A 22,808-nucleotide genomic window follows, 5' to 3' on the forward strand; every position below is an offset into this window, starting at 1 on the left:
CTCCTCCAACCAAAACTTCTCTTTGCTCAATATCTGCTCCAAAGTCGTTATGGATGGCTCAAACTATAACGATTGGATGCGCAACATCAAGATGGCTCTTCGTTTCGAGAACAAAGAATATGTTCTTGAAAAGGAGCTCAAAGAGCTTGATGAGAATGAAGCTACTCCTGAAGATCTTGCTGCCTACAAGAAACATTACGATGATGCTACCAAAGTGGCATGCATCATGGTGGTAACTATGTCCCCAGAACTGCAGAGGTACTATGAGGACTACTGGCCTTTCGAGATGAACAAGGACCTTATGGAAAAGTACCATAAGCGAGCTCGTCAAGAAAAGTTCGAAGTAGTCAAGTCACTCATGGCTTGCAAGATGAAGGATGGGGAGTCGGTAGTGTCACATGTGCAAAGAATGCAACGCTACATAGAGCGTTTGGTCAAGCTCAATATTCACTTTGATGAGGAATTGGCCATTGACATGGTCTTGAACTCACTTCCTGAATGTTATGGTCAGTTTATTCTAACTTACCATTTGAACAATACTGAGCAGACCTTGGCCCAATTGCACAACTTGTTGCAGACAGCTGAGGCAGGGATGAAGGGTAAAAGTATACCCTCCACACCTACGAGTGCCCCTGTTTTGGTTATTGGACAGGGAAAGGGGAAAAAGAGGAAAGGTCCTCCCAAGCAAAACTGGAAGAGCAAGGCTCAAGCTGGGTCATCTAGTAATGGCCCAAAGGCTAAGCCCAATGGTTCCACTCCCCATGTTTCTGATCCAAAAGAGGCAGTTTGCTTTTACTGCAACCAAAAGGGGCATTGGAAGAGATCTTGCCCACAATATCTGCAAGATATCAAGGATGGCAAAGTGAAGCCATCTTCAGCAGGTATTTACATTATTTCTGCTAATAACTCATTATCTTCTCGTTCATGGGTCCTTGATACAGGATGTGGTTTTCATATCTGTTCTGATTTGCAGGGTCTAAAGGAAAGTGAGGAGATAGAGCGAGGAAGGATAAACCTGATCATGGGAAACAGAAAGTCTTCACCAGTAACCAAGATCGGAGTTTATCAGCTTCTGCTTAGTAATGATGTTAGATTAGATTTAATAAATTGTTGCTATTCGTCTGAGATGACGAGAAACATTATTTCATTTCATGCATTGTTCAGACAAGGTTTTACATATTCTTTTAATGATTTGAATGGTTCAATTTCTGTTTATAAGAATGGTGTTTTTATGTTTGAAGCTTTGCCTTGTAATGGTGTGTATGAAACAGTGACTTGTGTTGATAGCCTAGGAAATAGTGTACTTAATATTGACTTGTCTAATAGTGTAGACAAGGCATGCTTGTGGCATTGTCGTCTTGGACACATTAACAAGAAACGCATAGCCCAACTCCAAAAGAATGGAGTGTTGGAATCATTTGACCTAAAATCAGATGATATGTGTGAATCTTGTCTTTTGGGAAAGATGACAAAATCACCATTCACAGGGTCTTGTGAAAGAGGTGAAGGTCTGTTGGATCTCATACACACGGATGTGTGTGGGCCCTTCAGATCAACTACAAGAGATGCTAATCGATTCTATGTGACTTTCACTGACGATTATAGCAGATATGGATATATCTACTTGGTCAAGCATAAGTCAGAAACTTTTGAAAAGTTCAAAGAGTTTAAGCATGAAGTCGAAAATCAATTGGGCAGAAAGATAAAGATACTTAGATCCGATAGAGGCGGGGAGTATCTTAGTATCGAGTTCAACGACTATCTGAAAGAATGTGGGATAGTCTCACAATTGACTCCTCCTAGGACACCACAGTTAAATGGTGTAGCTGAGAGGCGCAATCGAACCTTGTTAGACATGGTTCGTTCTATGATGAGTCGGGCTTCGCTTCCTATTCACTTCTGGGGGTATGCCTTAGAGACAGCCGCCCACATCCTCAATCTTGTCCCTACAAAGAAGGTTGCCAAAACACCTCACGAAATGTGGACAGGGAAAGTTCCCTCATTAGCACATGTTAAAGTCTGGGGTTGTGAAGCTTTCGTAAGACGAGAGACTCACGACAAGCTAGCAGCTAGAAGTGAGAAATGTGTTTTCATTGGTTACCCAAAGCAGTCTTTTGGATATTTGTTCTACAGGCCTAGTGAGAACGTGGTCTTTGTAGCACGAAGAGGAGTCTTTCTTGAAAGAGAGCTCATATTCAAAGAGGACAGTGGGAGCACTATTGATCTTGAAGAAATTCAAGAGTCAGCCAATGAAGGAACCTTAGATGACACTAGCACTCAACCAGAGGAAACAGTTCCTGTTGAACCAATCGATAACTCATTACCTCTTAGAAGATCCACTAGGGTGAGTGTGCCACCTGAGTTGTATGGTTTTCATATTACTTCAGATGGTGACACATTCATAAGTGACAGAACACTGGTAAACTTAGATGAACCAGTCACTTATAAGGAAGCAATGGCAGGCCTAGAGGCTTCCAAGTGGAAAGAGGCAATGGACAGCGAGATTAAGTCCATGTATGACAACCAAGTTTGGAATTTGGTTGATAGTGCACCAGGTCGTAAGACAGTTGGGTGCAAATGGATCTTCAAGAAGAAGACAGACATGGATGGAAATGTGCACACATTCAAGGCTCGACTGGTTGCAAAAGGTTTCACTCAAACCCCAGGGGTTGACTATGATGAGACCTTCTCGCCAGTGGCTAAGATTAAATCTATTAGGATATTGCTCGCCATAGCTGCCTTTCATGATTATGAAATCTGGCAGATGGATGTCAAAACTGCTTTCCTTAATGGGAAGTTGGCTGAAGATGTTTACATAAGTCAGCCAGAGGGTTTTGTTGATGCGAAGTTCCCCAATAGAGTGTGCAAGCTTGAGAAATCCATTTATGGATTGAAACAAGCATCTCGCAGTTGGAATCTTTGCTTCCATGAGAAAGTCAAAGAGTTTGGTTTCTCTAGAAGTGAAGATGAGTTCTGTGTGTATATCAAGGCTAGTGGGAGTATAGTAACTTTTCTGGTGTTGTATGTCGATGACATATTACTCATTGGTAACGACGTTCCAACCTTGAAAGAAGTTAAGTCTTGGCTTGGAAAGTGTTTTGCCATGAAAGACCTTGGAGAAGCTGCCTATATTCTTGGGATTAGAATATTGAGAGATAGAAAGAAGAGACTAATTGGACTTAGTCAGAGCACATACTTGGATAAGGTACTAAAGAGGTTTAGTATGGAAAACTCCAAGAAGGGAGAGCTACCTATCCAGAGCAATACCAAATTGAGTAAGGCTCAATGCCCGAGTACAGATGTTGAAATAGATGACATGAGTCGTGTACCTTATGCTTCCGCTGTCGGATCGATCATGTACGCTATGACATGTACTCGCCCTGATGTGGCATTTGCTTTGAGCATGGTCAGTCGCTATCAGGGAAACCCAGGTAGAGCTCATTGGGTAGCAGTTAAGAATATACTCAAGTATTTGCGAAGGACAAAGGACTGGGTCCTTGTGCTTGGTGGCAGTGATACTTTGAGAGTAGATGGTTACAGTGATGCCAGCTTTCAGACGGATAGAGATAACTTCCGTTCTCAGTCAGGCTGGGTGTTTTTACTGAATGGAGGAGCAGTTACTTGGAAGAGTTCCAAGCAAAATACGGTGGCTGATTCTACTTGTGAATCAGAGTACATAGCAGCAAGTGAAGCGTCGAAAGAAGCAGCTTGGTTGAGGAACTTCATCGGGGATCTCGGAGTTGTTCCAACCATCCAGGAGCCTATGGAACTTTTCTGCGATAATGAAGGAGCGGTTGCCTTGACAAAGGAACCGAGAGATCATGGTAAGACCAGACATATCGACAGAAAGTACCATTTCATCAGACATAGAGTAGAAGAAGGCCATCTTATAGTAAAGAGGGTGTCATCTGAAGATAACCCAGCAGATCCTCTCACAAAGGGTCTGAGTAGGGCTAAGCATATTCAGCATGCTCGGAGCATAGGACTGAAAGATGATATTAGTTTTAGTAGTTAGATTAGTTTTTGAAACTTGTAACAAAGTAAATGTAATTGACTTTTGGTGATTAAATAATAAAGTATTATTTATAAGTTTGGCTACTACCTTTTGTCGATTGTTTATTATTGTGTTTCATTTTTGCATGTTTTACTTCCTGAATAATGAGATTATTCAAACTCCACAGTCGCTCGTACTCTTGGAAGTAAGTAGTGAATTAAGACTGTCATGAATTGGATTGCAGATTGTCTAAGGATAGACATGGCAATAGAATTGCTGCAATGTTCATGAGTACTCGGAAATTGAGATTTGAGTATTGGATAAACCCTCGCTCAGAGTATTACTTCATGGAATTCATCACGAGTAATACTGAGACGATAATATCTTATAATCTTGAAACGAAGATATATGAGTTGTAATTTACAAGTCGGTTGTGCATTGGTGATACGAAAACGCATCAGTAACTTGGTGTTATAAAACGTATTTTCATGTATAATTTGATGAGTAAAAGATACAAGCATATGAGTCAACGTTTATTCGTTCCTTTTGCCCTAACAGGAAAAGCGATATCTGTGGGCCCCTCGATGATTTGGTGTTGACTTATGTGCTGGGCCCAGCCAGGACTAAATTGATGTGTTCGATTAGAAGTCCTACATCATCACAAATCAGGAATCGGGAAACATAGATTCTGGACAAACAGATTGATTACATTCCATGTCTTTTGTCTGGGGATATCAAGCAGAACGAAGGGTTATATGATCACTTATCTTAGGACACGTAACTGACTGGGTCAGAGTTCGGCAGCAGCTTTTGGAAGCTACAATTTGCTCGTCAAATTTAGAAGGCATACTAGCAATTATAGTTACAGACTTATCCAAGTGGGAGACTGTTGGATTAGGTGTCTAAGCCCATAACTATAATTGGTATGTACTTGAATTGATAGCAGCACAGTCCTTTTGGGTTGCCCTCAACCTAGCAACTGGACAAGGAAATTATGAAAGGAGAGATATTAATTTATAAGATTAATAAATTAATATATATATATATATATATAAATGATTTATTAATATGTTAATGGATTAATATATTAATTAGAAATCATTATGTTTAATTAATTGTTAGCCAGAAATTAATCAGAATTGATTTTGGGGTTAAAAGAATTAATTATAAGGTGCAGGGACTAGTTTGCAATTATCTAATAGTTGAGTGGAAGGCTCTAGAACCCCCTTGGAAGAGGGTGGACGAAATCTTTAGGGGAAACCCTAATAATTTCTTCCATAGGGGCTTGGATAAGGCCCTTGGGTTTGCTTAGGCCCTAAGCAAAGGATAACTAGGGTTTCCCTTAAACCCTAGATCCCTCAGCTATATAAGGAGCCTCCTGGTTCATGTTTTTGGTCACTGATTTCTTTGGAAGAAACCCTAAGGCCGAAATTGCATACTCTCTCCATCCTCTCTCCTCCAAGTTTCCTTCTTGCTAGTCATTGGGTGTGATTCCATTAGAGGCATTACACTTGTGGTGCTAAAGCTTCCAAGAAGATCAAGATCAAGATCAAGGGAATATCAATTGTTTGCTATAACAATTGAAAGGTATGTAAACCCTAAACCCTAGTTTGTTAATTTTGAAATTAGCCTCTCTCCTCTAGGGTTCTAGTTTTGCAATTCAAAGTTGTATGTTCAATAGTTAAAACATAGATCCAAAGTAGGTTGCATGTGAACTTAGGAATTGTTTTCTAGTTTATTTGTTGTACCTAAAACCCATCATTTTTAACAACATCAATAGGTACTGCTATCTTTTTGATATTTTTTAAGAAGACAACAAGTAACCTGAAATAAAAAGAAAACATCAAACAAAGCTAGAGGATAAGATAGGTGTATCACACTATTGTGTTGTTGCAATAGTAGATCATTTACACACAATTGAGAAGTCTCATCAGCGTATGGTTTTAAACGCTGAATCATTAACTTCTTTAATAGAATAATTGTTCGGAAGGAGTGAGTAGGTGCGTGTAATACATGACGGACAATAATATACCCATCGGCATAAAGTTTTGAACTTTTATCAGTGTGTGGTTTTTCATAGTGAATCATCAAGTTCTTATAAAGAAGACTTGTGTGAAAGAAGTAGGATGTCTCAATCACGCTGAGGTGAAATCAACATGAATCATTGACAACGATAACCCATTAGCAAGAAGTGATTCAATCCTCGCATCATAGAGTTAGTTGCAGTCTAGAATCAAAGATTCACCGTCAATTCATAATGGTACCATGTCTACATCGGACTAGGAGGTCAGGGACATGAACAATCCTTTGTCGTTTAAGGACCTGACAAGTATCTCTTATGCTGATGACTATGCAATCAAGGTAAGCCACTGGATTATGCTCAATGTTTTAGTAGAACATGAGACTTGATGCATACACCAAGCGTGCTTCCAGGAACGGAGTCATGTAAAAGATGATTAATCAAGAAAAAAACACCCAAGCCTTGAAATAATTTTTTATGTGGACCAGACAATCTCACTTTGAAAGTTTAGACAAACGTGAATTGGTGACTCAATGTCATCTCAGCAGATGGTATCGCTGATGAGATGCTTAGAAAGATTTAGGCACATACAACAACATGCATCTAGGGACACTATCTAGTCACAAGTTACATACTTGGCTCAAGACATGCCACCGTCAAATCATGAGAGGTACAATGATTTTATAACAAGAGACCAAACCAGATGAAGCATAGATCTCAGCTTCAAAAACCATTTCTACTTGCTTGTTAATTTGAGCTCATTTTCCTTTGTCAACCTTGATTGCCCCCCCCCCCCCCTACACTTGTGATTCAATTGTTTGAGACACTTTTTAAGCATAATGTATGATCATAAATTATGATATTTCTTGTCAGTTTCATTAAAATAGTGCAATGAAATTGTAAATCTTGAACCAAATGTGTATTGACACATTAAGTAGACCGTCACCCACACCCGTTTGAAACCATCTAAAAACATCATATGATCAAACATCCATGATATCTCTCTTTTAAATTCAAATTAGTGCCTGAAACCAAAGAACTTTGAACATATAATAAATATATGACGGTTCGACGCTTTAGGGGGTAAATAAGTTCTAATGTTCATAGATAATTTGAACATCATACACATCGTTAAATTTGTCCCCCATATTTAACTATTGACTCCATTTCGATACTTGATTTCATTTTCCCCTTATATTTCTATAAAACAAATAGAAAATATATACTTGAAATACCTTGCTTGGAAGACTTGAACACCACTTGTTTTTTGAATTTTTAGATTTAAAGAGAGACAAAATAAATATAAAAGATAAAGTTTAAATAAAGTGAAATAAATTTAACTACTATGATAAAAAGAATACACAAAATTAATTAAACCCTTATAAAATAAATTTACTTTTATTTTAAAAAACTTCTGAAAAACCTTTTTTTAAATATAGATCTTAAAATAAACTAACTAAAAACCGAATTTTTTTATTGGGAAATCTCTAGAAAAATCCTAAAATTTTACCCTAATTTATGAAAAAATCTCAAACTAAAATTTGTTTACGAAAAAGCATGAATTACCGGTAAAAATGGCGATTTGACATTTCTTTTCCGGTTTACCGGTTTTACTACTTACATGTTTCACTAAAGTCCCATTATTTTACCCTAATTTGCGAATAAGTCCCAAAATAAAATTTACTGATGATTTGTTCCTTTTCTTCATGTAACATACATTGTATCGGTTTCATTGCTGACTTAGACACATAGTCATTAAATTAGCTGATAAGATGAATACGATGAGTTATATAATGTCACATTTACTGTAAAATTTGATACCCATCTTATAAATGTAAAAAATAACGCAGTTGATGTTAGTTTATGTAATTATTGTAGTCTTCGTTGGATGCATTTTATGTTCCAAAAAGATATACAATACATCAAGATATCAAGTTTCATGCTAAACATAACATTATATAACTCAACATCTCCATCTCATCATCTCATTTAATGACTAGGCGTCCGGGTCAGCAATGAAACCGGTAAAATGTATGTTACATAGAGAAAATGGTCAAATCATCAGTAAATTTTATTTTGGGACTTATTCGCAAATTAGGGTAAAATAATGAGACTTAACGGGTAAGTAATAAAACCGGTAAACCGGAAAAAAGGGGTTAAATCGCCATTTTTACCGGTAATTTATACTTTTTCGTAAACAAAATTTAGTTTGAGACTTTTTCGTAAATTATGGTAAAATTTTAGGACTTTTCTGGAGATTTTATTTTTATTTAAAAAAAATAAAAACATATTTTGTGATTTTAGTCGACTTGGATGCATCCTATTGTCAAACATCTAAGGCCTTTATTAGTGATTTGGGTCTTGGGCCTCTGCAAATAAGAGGTATCAAACGTCTCCCAGAAACTAGAGATGGAAGGCGACCACTCAGGCGCAACACCCCCATCTCTTTCCCTCGAACTTGAACTCAAACTGTTCGACGAATCCGCCGGCAAATCGTCCGAAATTCTCAAAGCCCTCGTGATATCAATCGGTGACTATGTGTTACCCGTTCTCACCATTTGATCATCTCTATTTTCGAACTTTTGCCCTGCTGTCTTCCCTAAAGTTTCCAATATCTGAAGACGATTCCTCTTTGCTTCCCTTAAACAACGACTTCATCATACTCGGAACCATTTGGTCTTCCTAACGACGGATCGTGGTGGTCGTAGAGTTTGTCCTTAGCGTATTCTTCTCCATCTCCATCTCCGTATCTTGAGAGAAAGAAATCAGAGAAATTTCCGATGTGAAGAGCAATTTAACAGCTGTATCATACACTTTACGAGTGCTAACCGGTGGCTTAAGCTCGTAAATGTGAAGGAAGATGGAGACGAGTTGCTGGAGGTGGAAGTGATCAGGGGATATAAGGACGGTAAAGCAGGGTGGAGAAGGTTTGACAACATATGATTGTGATTAAATTTGATACCAGTGAATTGTTGGTGGGAATAAGTGGCTGATTCAAACAGTAAGTGGGAGCATCAGCTTAAATTCTGGCATAAATCTTGTGAGAGAAGCTGGTGATGAATGAATTTTAGAGAAAACTTTTAACAGCACAACACCAAGATTACTCTTTTCTTTAGACCTTCAGACCCATAACTATGTAATCCTTTTGGAACTTATTGAAGATCAGCGTTGATATAACTCCAATTAACTTGTTGTGTTGGAGTTGAAGGGTTTCCATGTTACTCAGGTTTTCGTATTTATGATGAGACTGGACCTGTAAGTTGGTTTTCGATAAGTAAGCAAGAATCCTATCAGGTGATAGCAGCTTAAAACCGTAAGACAGAATGTAAGTTGCTTTACAATCCTTTTAGTTCTGATTTGAAGGGATCTAATGAAGCTTTGGTTTGAGGTGGCATGGAGGAGATGATCTGGTGTTGGTGATGAAACATAAATGCATGCTACCATAACTCATGAGACTAAATACTGACTATAGCCTCCAAAAAAAATTGCCACACGTTTGACGAAAATGCCCTTACAGTTACAGCTTTCTTCTATCGTGACCTGCAGCATCCTTTTGACTATTCATTTTTGAACTTTCTTTTGTATGTTGTACTTTTGCTACTGTGGTAATAAGGAACAATGCACAGCTTTTGTTTCCTTTTAACCTCTTCAACTTTTCGAAACCCATGAACAAAACAAGGACCAAATTACCCTTGGATTGCTAGATAGAAACCTGGTCAGAAAGAGGCTAGTGCAACAAGGCTTTGAGCTTCTCGAGAGTGTTGCAAGATGCATTCTGATGAAGCCTTCTTTCTGTTAATGCTTCTCAGATAGAGTGCAGACTGCAACTGCCATCTTTGATCTTGACCATAAAGCCCCTGTGACAAAACATACTTGAATAGTTTTACTTGAAGACGGATCAAAATACCCTTGTCAACTTCTCACGAACCATGATGCATGATCCTTTTCTTTTTTGCTGTTTCATAGATGCTTTTCTTGAGAGCTGCTGATCATTACAAAAAATACAATTTCTGTTTTTGTATAGACAGGATCACGTGAAAGACTACATCTCTATTGAATATGACCAAAAAATACAACCCTTTTCTTTTTGTTGTGAGGTATACACATGAGGCTTTTTATGTCAACAACTAACTCTTTGAGCAAAAGGACAACTATGTTCCTTATTAGAAGACACTTGTGATTGAAGATGTTTCATGTAACTCTTTGAGTAGTCAACAATATGCATTCACAATGAATAATAAAAAACGGTCCAACATCAAATTGACTCTTGAAAATGACAATTCAACTTCGATCCTTTTTCTAGAGCCAATTGGATAAAGATACCCTTGCTTTACTTACTAACACACCTGTTACCATCACCCTTTTTCGGTTTACAACCACAACATGAAACCATACTCTTGTAGGAATGATACATCTGCCTCTTTGAATTGCACATATTGGAGGTGATTGAGACTAGAAAGCTCAAGTCCCTCTTTTTTTCTTTTTTAAATATAACTAGAAAAATAAAATAAACATGTTAAATGAACTAAATCTGACTATAGTCAACTAGAAATTAGAGGCTAATTAAGGAAAACAAACTAAGTAAATTTTAACAACTAAAATTAGTTTAACTCAAACGAAAACTAAAAAATGATTTTATTTTTATTTCAAAAAGAGAGAGAAACTACAAAAAAAAAAAATGTGAGCTTGACAATTTTTGAAGTCTCTCTCATTTGACAAAACTTAACATGGGATTTTACCCAAATGAATTTGGGTGGTTAGACATACCTCACTTTTTTCAACATGTCTTTGATTAAATGAAATATCACCGGTTTCAGGTTTCTAGGTTTCTGAACTCTCTTCTTCTTTCCTGGAGACTTTTGATTACAATGTTTCTTTCTAACTCCATTGACTGACTTTGTTTCAGGTACATAAGATGTACTCTTGGGAACCCAAACTTGCTTCATCTTTGTGGGTTCTGAAGATGAATTCTTTGGAACCCAAGCATTATTTGGTTTTGAGTGCTTAGACTTCTTTTTCATTGAGTAATTTGCTCTGTAAAAAGAATTGTTAAAACAAGAACATACATAAGAAAACTTACCAGCTTGAACTCTTCTGATATTTGGAGATGGAACTTGAGTCTTGACGGGATGAGATGGAGTCTTCACAGCTTGAGATCGTTTGGCAATGTGAGAGGTCTTTGCAATGTGACCAAATTTATCAGAGTGAACTGATTTATCAGCTTTTGATGTCTTCTTGACAGTGTGAACTTTCTTGGCAGTGATACTCGACTTGTCAAAGTGTACTGAATTTACAGCATGAATACCTTTCTCAGCTTGATGTTTGTCAGCGTGAGCAGCTTGTGATTTCTCAGCATGAAGCTTATCAGCGTGAGGTTTGTTGGTGCAAGAGCTGATGTTATGGTCATCAGGGTGAAAACTAGGGATTCTTGAAGATGAACACTCTTCAGGTACATCTTCTGTTTGAACACTAACATACGAAAAGCTTTTCTGATAGACAACAATTATTAGATGGATCGTAAAACCCGATATTTAGTATTCCAATCGATGCAACGTACCCTTTGAGATACAGTTTCACCACTCGAGAGTTTCGTTGTGCACAACTCCAACTTGAATTCCCGATACAGATACACCACGCGAATCCAAATTAGCCTCCAAAGATCACCTCCTAAACCTACCAGGGATTAGGATAGCAATGGACAAATTCTCTAGAAACAAAATCAGAGAACTAAAAAAGTTAAGGAAATCCAAATCTGTCCATTCCATTCATCCATCTCTATACAAAAGATAGGATACCAAACTAAAACAAAAACTACCCACGTCTTACATTTAGGGAAATAAGATAACTGCTATTGACAAAGTCAAATAAACGAAAAAGAAATGGAATAAAATTAGCTGGATAAACAAAACACAAACACAGACTATGTAAACATGGGTTTTGAGAAAATACAAGACTTTAGGTGCTGAAATCTGTCTGGGCTAAACTGGCCCAATTCAGTCTAATCTAGACCGGGTCGGAAGGTTCCGTCGCCTCAGTTGGTTTCTCGAGTGTGTGGCTAACATCCTCCCCTTCATCAGAAAAGTTTGTCCTCAAACTTGGAATGGGTTCTTCAGGGTCAAAATAGGGTTGCAGGTCAGCAACATTAAAAGTCGCGGCTACACCATATTCACCCGGTAGGTCAATCTTGTAGGCGTTGTCGTTGACCTTGGCAAGAATACGAAAAGGACCATCCGATCGTGGGCTCAATTTGGAACGACGTTTGGAGGGAAAACGTTCTTTATGAAGATGAACCCAAACAAGATCGCTAGGTTGGAACAGAATATGTTTGCGGTTCTTGTCTCTTCGATATTTGAGCAACTCATTGTTCTTGATAATTTTGGCATGGACCTGCTATGTAAGCGATTGCTATGTAAGCGATTGATATCTGCAGCGAAATCACTAGCTTCTTTGCTAAATTTGGTGGTGGTATCAATAACAGCAAGATCTAAGGGGGTGTGAGGGTTCATACCATACACCACCGTGAAAGGGCTTAAACCAGTAGTTTTACTTGGAGCACGGTTGTAAGCGAATTCAGCCTGCGGAAGCAGCTCTTCCCATTGTTTCAGGTTGCGGGTTATAAGAGCTCGGAGTAGAGAACCCAGGGTGCGGTTTGTGACCTCGGTTTGACCGTCAGTTTGGGGGTGACACGTAGTGCTAAGCTTAAGAGTAGTGCCCAGGTTACGCCATAATGTCATCCAGAAATGGCTAAGGAACTTGACGTCTCGGTCACTAATCATAGTCTTTGGTACCCCATGAAGTCGCACAATCTCCCTGAAATAAAGAGAAGCAACCTGAACTGCATCATAAGTAGTATGACAAGCCACAAAATGAGCCATTCTGGAAAAAGGTCCACCATGACCATGATAGAATCTTTTTGTCGCTGTGTACGGGGCAAGCCGGTGATAAAATCGATGCTGACATCTTCCCAAGGAGCCACGGGTACTGGTAATGGCATGTATAAATCATGAGGAAAAGAATGACTCTTGGCTTGGTGACAAGGTAGACAACGACGAATGTAGTTTGTTACATCTCACATCAGTTTTGGCCAAAAGAAATTGGTCTGTAACAGTAATGTGGTCTTATCTATTCCATAATGACCTGCTAAGCCGCCTTCATGAACTTCTTTAATTAACGACACACGAATACTATGTCGGGGAATACAAAGTTGTTGTCTCTTGAAAAGAAAACCCTGATACGTATGATAATTCCCAACAACATGTTTCTGGCAGTTTAAAAACACACTCCCAAAGTCTGGATCAGCAGAATATTCACTCTTTAAAAACTCAAAACCAATAATCTTAGGTTGTAAGGAATTCAGCAACGAGTACTTTCGTGACAAAGCATCAGCTCCTTTGTTGAGTTTACCATATTTGTGTTTGATAACAAAGTTAAAAACCTTCATAAATTCAACCCATTTGGCGTGTCGAGGTTGAAGTTTGTGTTGGCCTTGAATATACTTGAGTGTCTCGTGATCCGAGTGTAGAATAAATTCTTTCGAAATCAAATAATGTTGCCAATGTTCCAAGGATCTAATAATTGCATAAAACTCTTTGTCGTAAGTTGAATACCGTTTCTTTGCATCATTTAACTTTTCGCTGAAATATGCAACCGGGCGTCCAAGCTGTGACAAAACAGCCCCGATTCCCACTCCCGGTGCATCGCATTCGACCTCAAACACCTCATCAAAACAAGGAAGAGCTAATATTGGGGTTGATGATAATAATCTCTTGAGCTCGTCAAAAGCAAACTGTGCTTGGGACTTCCATGCAATTTTTTTTGCTTGGTAATTTCAGTCAGGGGAGCCGTAATAGTACTGAAACTCTTAACAAAACGCCGATAAAAAGACGCAAGGCCGTGGAAACTGCGCACTTGTTGAATGGATTGTGGTACTGGCCAATCTCGAATCGCTTGTACCTTCCGTTCATCAACCTGTATTCCTTGGGCAGATATTAAATAACCAAGAAAAGTGACTTGATTAGCAAAAAATTCACACTTCTCTAAATTCCCATACAATTTTTCCCGGTCTAATACACCAAATAATTGTTGTAGTTGTGCTTGATGATCACTTGGTGTTTGACTATATATGAGGATATCATCGAAATAAACAACAATGAATTTTCCCAAAAAAGGTTTAAGAACCTGATTCATCAAGCGCATGAAGGTGCTGGGAGCATTTGATAGCCCAAATGGCATGATGAGCCACTCATACAATCCTTCTTTCGTCTTGAAAGCTGTTTTCCATTCGTCACCTTCATGAATGCGGATTTGGTGGTACCCACTTCTCAAATCTACTTTAGAGAATATAGTTGCACCATGTAGTTCATCTAGCAAATCGTTCAGTCGGGGAATGGGAAATCGATATTTAATAGTAATTTTATTTATTGATCGACTATCCATACACATCCACCATTCACCATTCTTCTTTGGTACGAGTATTGTCGGTACTGCACATGGGCTGAGTGATTCACGAATAAGACTTTTTTGTAATAAAGCATCAACTTGTTTTCTGATCTCACTGGTCTCCTGTGGGTTGGTGCGGTAAGCTTGTTTGTTTGGTAAAACAGATCCAGGAATCAAATCAATCTTATGTTGGATGGTTCTCATGGGAGTCAATCCGAAGGGAATTTCAGTCGGAAAAACTTGGGCGTAAGACTGTAATAATGGTTGAATAAGAGGGTGTGGTTGGATTGGGGGTTTATTATCGTCTTCATCAAAACCCGCCAAAATAAATTTTGTGATGGAACGGTATTCATGTTGATCAGCCTTGAGCAGTGTGCTTAAAGGTAGCGATTTATTGGGCTGATTGAACGGGGAGATAGGTGTGAGGACGAGTTTTTGATCATTGTAGATGAAAGAATAAGTATTCCGGTAACCATCATGTGTCACTCAGCGATCAAATTGTCATGGATGACCAAGAAGAACGTGACAAGCGTCCATTGGGAGGACATCACACAAAATTTTGTCCGTGTAGGACCTGCCAATGCTCAGTGATAAAATAACCCGGTGAGAAACACAAATTCCTTTCCCATGGTTTAACCACTGAATCACGTAAGGAGAAGGGTGTGGTTCTGTTTGTAGGCTTAATTTGTCAACCAAGGTCTGTGACGCAACATTTGTACAGCTACCGCCATCAATTATTACAGTACATACCCGTTGAGCAATGGTACAACGTGTATGAAAAGTACCCTCGCGTTGAAGAGTTTCTTCTTGAGTTGGTGTTATGTTTAAGGCTCGCCGTATCACGAGACACTCTCCCTCGCCGTACCAGTTCCTGTTTCAAAGAATGTAATTGTGAGAAACTAGCCTGAATATAATAAGATGGGAGGAACTTCTGCTTCATCTTTTCTTTCATCTTTGACCAAGTTCGGATCTTTTCCTTCCCCCTTCTCTCACGTTTCAGGAAAACATTTGACCACCATGTCGCAACATACTTGCGTAGTTTAAGGGCAACAATTTTAACTTTGTTGTCCTCGGTAATCTGTTTGTAATCGAATACCAGTTCTACAGTTCGGATCCACTCTAAAAACTCATCTAGATCTAGCTTTCCATCATATTCAGGTATGTCAACCTTGATGTCATTGGTATGTCCATCGTTAGTTCCTTCTCTATTAACTGACTCACCGGAATTGGTACTTTCACCACTTGTTCTTCGGTTATTGGAACGAAGTAACTCTTGAACCTGATCTTGCAACACCTTCATATGTTGTGTTACATCCCTCTTGTTAGCTTCCATAGTCTCCAAAATCTTCTTCCATTCGGTATTACTTCGGGTTTCCATATTCTCTGATACCAAATGATAGACAACAATTATTAGATGGATCGTAAAACCCGATATTTAGTATTCCAATCGATGCAACGTAACCTTCGAGATACAGTTTCAGCACTCGAGAGTTTTGTTGGGCACAACTCCAACTTGAATTCCCGATACAGATACACCATGCGAATCCAAATTAGCCTCCAAAGATCACCTCCTAAACCTGCCAGGGATTAGGATAGCAATAGACAAATTCTATAGAAACAAAATCAGAGAACTAAAAAAGTTAAGGAAATCCAAATTTGTCCATTCCATTCATCCATCTCTGTACAAAAGATAGGATACCCAACTAAAACAAAAATTACACACTTCTTACATTTAGGGAAATATCTCTATTAACAAAGTCAAATAAACGAAAAAGAATTGGAATAAAATTAGTTGGAAAAAAAAAAACACAAACACAGACTATGTAAACATGGGTTTTGAGAAAAGACAAGACTTTAGGTGCTGAAATCTACCTGGGATAAACTGACCCAATTCAGTCCAATCTGGACCGGGTCGGAAGGTTTCGTCGCCTCAGTTGGTATTTCGAGTGTGTGGCTAACATTTTCTTATTCACATCTTTTTTCCTTTAACTTCTCATTCAGATCTAACACCTCTTTCTCCCTTTCAACCGGAATCTTCTTTAAGTCTTATATGTCTTCTTGTTTCTGATTGATGGTTTTGTCTTTCAGATCAAGTTTAGCAATGAAGAACATAGATAGAGGAGCCTTTGGATCATACATCAGATCTGGAAAACGAGATAAAGGACATACATCGAATGCCTTTTTAATTTTTGAACTTTCTTTGTATTCTTCATTATCAAGAACAGTTGTATCTTTGTTGATCGTTCCATTAATGAATTGTTCTCTCATCTGAGATACATTATAAGGACCAAACAAACCTAATACAGTTAGATAATACTAAAGATAAGGAAACATACCATACTCTTTCTTTTAAATGTCTGAAATACTCTTCATATCTGAACGATTTCTTGTTCTTCTTCTCCTTCTGATTTTTGAGTTTCTGAATAGGGAATGAACTTATGAATCTTTAACAGATCCTAGAACAAATGTTCTAGACTCCTATGATACCAATTGAAAGTCCCAAAGCCTTTGCAGATTCGAAGATCGAATATGAACAAGAAAGAACCATGAAGAACACAGAAGTATCACCAGGTTGTCTTTCACCAAGAAAGTCGTTTTTGTCTTCACCAAGAAAACGGGATTGTCACAAAGACGATTGATATAAAGCCAATGACGGCACCAATCCACTTACAAGATGCTCTCTATACATTAGGGTTTAAACCTAATGTTATATATATATATATATATATATATATATATATATATATATATATATATATATATATACATATATATATATATATATATATATATATAAAGAGAGAGAGAGAGAGAGAGAGAGAGAGAGAGCTAGGTTCAGGTATTCAAAATAATTATTGTGTTATTGTATGCATCAATGTCGGCCAATCATTTCAAAAACTTAAATAAGGATATGTAATCTTATCTATTAATTAATTTTGTTAATTAAATAAAAATTTAATTAATCCCTAAAATATTGGATTGCTTTCCTTTAAATCCCTTCAAACAGTTACCGCTTCTTTATCACCGATCCATCCCTTCTTCTTCAACCTAACCGTAAACCACGATAGCCATCTTATTGCCTATAGTTATGCCGCTTTTTCTTCCTTCCTTTCCACCGTCGGCCACCGATGCCGATGATTGAAGAAGATAAGAGGCTGGAGCTTGCCCGTTCGCCGACCAACACCATCAGCCACCACCATCGCCACCATCGCCACCGAACACCATCAATCACCATCGTTCATCTTCAACAGGTAAAACGCAACGTTCAGAAAGAACATACTCGTGTTTTTTCCCTTTATTTGGGGATCGATTGAAGTAGAAGGGAAAAATCTCACCTCCTCAGTGATGCCCTATTCCACCTACAGCACCGCCGTCTACGAGCGACACCCTATTCAACATCCGAAGTCGCCATTCATGAGCACCCCCTTCGGTAAGATTCAATTCGTATTTTTGCAAACGTTTGGCTGTTGATTCAATCCGAAGTCGCCATTCTTGATGTTTTTTTTTCTTTATTTATTATATTAGGGGGGTTTGTTTTCTAAAATATTTCCAGCTAAAACAGTTGCTAAATTTCCTTCTTGCATCACTAATCCTCTCGATTGCAATCTGCTCAATTATCCATTATGTGAAGCTACAGCCTGAGGCCTTCTTTTCACTTGGTTTTCAAGTTGCTCCATATGTACATGATGATGATTAGTTTATTACACACAAGTAGATGGTTAAAATCATACAGAAGGACCAGACCTAAATTTTGTGCCACAGCATAATCACTTTCAGTTAGCTGGCCTGTTAGAGAAAGCTCCAATTTGATGAAAAACCTCCATTGATTTTTCGACCAAAAATGGGTAGAGCTAAAGGAGGAAGAAGGGTTTTGGGCAAAGTTACAGCATATTGGTGGTATGTTATTTATTGTGTTTTTTTTAACAATTCTGGTAGAACTAGTAAGGTTTTGAAAACCAGCATTCTTAAAGAATATGAACTTGCTAAAGCTTCTAATATGAGCTATTATGCAATAATGTTACATTGTTATTTTTTATATCAGTATATTCTATCAAAATTACTATAGTTTGTTTTATTATTTGTCATATTAAATCATTCTCACAGTGTTTTATTCTACATAATTCGATTTGCAGTATTCTCATAGAAAGTGTGAAGGGAATGTGATGATCAAAGGCTTCAAGGTTGGATGATGGTGCATGAGATGGAGATGAACAATAGTCATCAATCTTCTAAAAATAATGAACTATTGTCAAATTAGATATGTTGCTATTTTATTATTTAAAACAAATATATTCATCATTTTGGATGTTTTTGCTTGTAATTTGTGAATTTGGTTTTAAGGATTGTCATACGATTTCATGGTAGTTATTCTTATAAAATGCTCAATTTCATAGCAGTTATTCTCATAGAATGCGTGAAGGAAACATGTTGATCAAGGGCGTGAACGTTGGATGATGGCGCGTGAGATGAAGATGAACAATGCTTAATGGTCTTCACAAAAGAAAGCATTATTCATCGTTATATTCTGGCAGAATAGTCCATAATAAAATGATCAAGTGCATTCATTCAAGAATTCTATATTTAAGAATTTTATGCTTTTTAAGATTTTTATTTATTTTTTATGACATTCTGTTAGAATATGTGTAATTGTATTAAAATGTACAAGACTATTACTCTATAAGAATATGTATGAATCTATATTTACATTCAATGTCTATGAATATATATAAGAATCATCTTATTTTTAAACTGATGGTTCAAAACTATTGTTTGTCTTCAAAACATTCATTCATTCAAAACATTTATTTTGTGAGAATAGATAATCTGACATTCTCATAGAATATCATTCTAACAGAATTATCTTAGAATTATAATCTAATTAATTAAAAAAAATCAAAATTCAAAATTAAGAAAATCAAATATATCTGAAAATTCGAAACTTTTTATTAATTAAACTTGTGTTTCCTAATTAGTAAATTAAGAAGGGGAAAATTTCGTATATACCCTTATTAAACGTCTAAATATCGTATTTGCCCGACCTAAACTATAAATACCATATTTATCCTTCTTAATATTTTAAAATATCAAATTTGCCCAAATCAGTTTTTTTAATAATTTTTATTATTTAATAATCATTTTTTTATAATTTTAAACCACTAAAACTAAAAAAATAAGTAAATGGTCCAAAATACCCTTCCAATCTAAATCACTGGATCTTTTACACTAGGTTTTATCAACTATCGTCTTCTTCCTGAAGCCGCCCTTCACATGATTGTTCACCTATCGCCATCTTCCTTCTTGCATCTCGCCATTTTCTTCTTGCAATCATTAATAAGCTTCAGGTAATATTCCCCTTCGTTATATCTCATTCTTTTTGGCAACGGAATCAACACTTATGCGAAAAGAATCTCGAATTGTTGAAACCCATGTATTAATTTCACAATTCCCTTTCAATATATGCCCTTTGTTTAGGCCAAGACTCCAAATCACAAGCTTAATTTCATAGTATTGCCAATATTGGTAGCTAGATTAAAGTAATTTGCTACAGGGAGCATGCATTCAAAACGTGCTTGATTCTATGGTTCAAGCTCTGTTTGTTGACAATAATTGGAATTTATATATGTTAACAGGTTATAAATTCGAAATCATTAGACTTCAATGTGCATATTGACTTTTCATTTTAGACTAATGAGTTTGTTACTAATGTTACATGCATTTTTTAGCAGTGGCGGAGGAACTAAAGTGAGGCAACCCAAGAGACAGTGAAGTGCCTTGTTAGTTCTGGACAACTTGAGTTGATATAAGCAAACAAACCTGACTATTTGTTAATACTAGGAATTATGTTTACCTGATGCTTATTAGCTTGGTAAAGATTAATATTTTCAAAAGCATTACCAAATAGTTTCAATATTTTCAGTTTAGATATACTGTCTTGCAACATGGGGTTTATGATCACACGCAAACATAAATAATAGTAATCATAATTACCTGATGCTTATTAGCTTAGAAAACACTTAGTAAAAAATTGAGCAAAAGCATGAACTGTGATGGAGAGAGGGCAAATAGGAATATGGAGGAATTACAATTACCTGCTATGAATAGTTGTTTGCAAGAAGAAAGGAGCGACAAGGGGAAGGAGGACTGTTTAACTGGTAAGGGCATTATTGTCCATATAGTGTTTTTGACAATAATAATAATGTAAAATTATAGAACAAGATTATTAAATAGTAAAAATTATTAAAAAAAAAATATTTTTGGGCAAATTTGATATTTTAAAACATTAATAAGGGTAAATATGATATTTAGAGTTTAGGTCGGACAAATACGATATTTAGTCGTTTAATAAGGGTATATACGAAATTCTCCTAGAAAGGGAATCTTACCTATTTATGCATACAATAACACAATAATCACTTTCTTAATTTACCAAAAATGATTGGCCCACATTTATGCATACAATAACACTATAATTATTCTGAATAGAATAACCTAAGCCTATATATATATATATATATATATATATATATATATATATATATATATATATATATATACACACACACACACTAGCCGTTTACCCACGCCAAGTGACGGGTGAGATTAAGTTTTTTTTGAAAATTATTTCTATTCAGAAACATGTATGATTCAACAATTAGTTTTTTTCGGCGGACAATAATTACTTTAATGTATTGTGTATCACCAAACTTTAGTTTCAATTCAACATTTTTTTGGACCATAGGGACCGGTTCAACGATTTCTTTAATGTATACCAAACCACAATGAAGATATGGATTGAATTTACATAAGTATATTTTTGGCAGACAATGATTAATTTTAATGCGGCGGACGACGAATACTTTGCTTCAGCAGTTAGTTTCCTTTCGGGTAGAAAACTAAGAATTTGGGATACCACTGAGACCATTTATGTGTTAAAATTTTCAATAACATCTTGTGAACTTAAATCATCAGATCATAGTAACTAAAAAAATATAAACTCAAAACAACGTTTATTTAATTATACAAGGACCATTCTAAAACACGTTATATTTGAAGAAATGGAAGGCAAATACATATTGCTATTGGTCGGTTTTGCGGCAACAAATAGTACCCGCACAATACAATGGGCAGTGTTTTTTTTTAATTATGATTGGTTTCATTTTGACTATAAGTTTTTCATTTCGGAAACATATATTCCAAAGAGCGTATGGAGGTAGGAATCAACGAATTTATAAGTTTCTGTAATTGTGACACTTGTCATATTTAAAAAATATATATTACACTTGTGATCATAGTGGTAGAAGAATGGGTAGGAAAAAATAAAAAAGAAAATATTTAATTTCTCTTTCATGTATTAAAAAGTTTGCTTTTAAATCAAAAAAACTTATATAAAAACATTTAAGATTGTTTTAAACACATTGTATAATATGCAACGAATTAGAAAATTAATAGTTAGAAGTTCTAAAAATGGTGATGTTTAAATTTTTTTAAGTAATATTGCCAACAATTATCTTAGGTATCATCATTTGAAATACACGATTATCTGGAAATATTGATAAAAATTGCCTTGACAGACAAATAGATATAACTTGATTTTTTACAAAATTATTCTATAAAAAAAGACTTTTTCCGTTCCCAATAAATGCATATTAAAGGAACAAAGAATTACAATTATCAGATTAACATGTAGAAGATAATGAATATCTATCGTTTTATCATAAAAGATTAAAAATGGCCACTGCTTTTATCATAAAATATAAAAAATGTCCACTGCATGTACAGCAGTGTACATCATCATAACATCTCTTGGGCTCTAAGAATAACGTCTGTATCTCATTGTTGCACCATGTTTCTTGGGTATAGGCATAAACTCCTTTCATGAGAACCAAAACTCATTGCAACGGGATGTACAAGCAAAGAAAATAATATAATTTCTAACCGGATAAAAAGGAAAGAAAATAATAATAAAAAAACAATATTCACTACTATCTCATTAAGGCAACGAAGACCATAAGAATTTGTGGGTTCCATTAAGTGTCATGTTATTAAAAGAATCAGGGGTTTTTTTTATTTAAAAAACAATTATTACAACATTGTACATTGAAGCTGCAATGCTATAACTAGGTGGTTGTATTCTAAGAATACCCAACTATAGCATTGTACTTTTGAAGTGGGATGCTTTAATAGGAAAATAATAAAAATAAAATGTTTTTAAAACTTTTTTATAAACAACTGAACATTGCAAAGTACATTGTTAGTTCTTGCATTTGACCCAAAAGGGGATAAAAGCAATAAATAGCACCAAATTGTTCTAGTTTCAATTTCTTTTGGTATTTGAAAGTCTGATGCTTTGAAAAT

The 22,808-nt window shown here is 36.3% G+C and overlaps 1 long non-coding RNA gene across 4 annotated transcripts; it reads left to right on the forward strand.

Annotated features, from left to right (window-relative positions):
- The first annotated feature begins 8,403 nt into the window (after positions 1-8,403).
- LOC145132768 (uncharacterized) lies at positions 8,404-18,774 on the forward strand. 4 transcript variants are annotated; one of them, XR_013718246.1, is made up of 4 exons: positions 8,404-11,182; positions 11,275-11,463; positions 18,231-18,350; positions 18,587-18,774. It is a non-coding gene; the product is annotated as an uncharacterized LOC145132768 (long non-coding RNA). The 4 variants fall into 4 exon arrangements; XR_013718245.1 differs by lacking the exons at positions 18,231-18,350; positions 18,587-18,774 and adding an exon at positions 16,542-16,729 and having other exon boundaries at positions 8,404-10,111; positions 10,921-11,182; XR_013718244.1 differs by lacking the exons at positions 18,231-18,350; positions 18,587-18,774 and adding an exon at positions 16,542-16,729 and having other exon boundaries at positions 8,404-11,189.
- The last annotated feature ends 4,034 nt before the right edge of the window (positions 18,775-22,808 follow it).

This window comes from Lactuca virosa, chromosome 1 (genome assembly GCF_052849685.1).
Source record: "Lactuca virosa cultivar CGN04683 chromosome 1, Lactuca_virosa_CGN04683_v6, whole genome shotgun sequence".
Taxonomy (NCBI): Eukaryota; Viridiplantae; Streptophyta; class Magnoliopsida; order Asterales; family Asteraceae; genus Lactuca; species Lactuca virosa.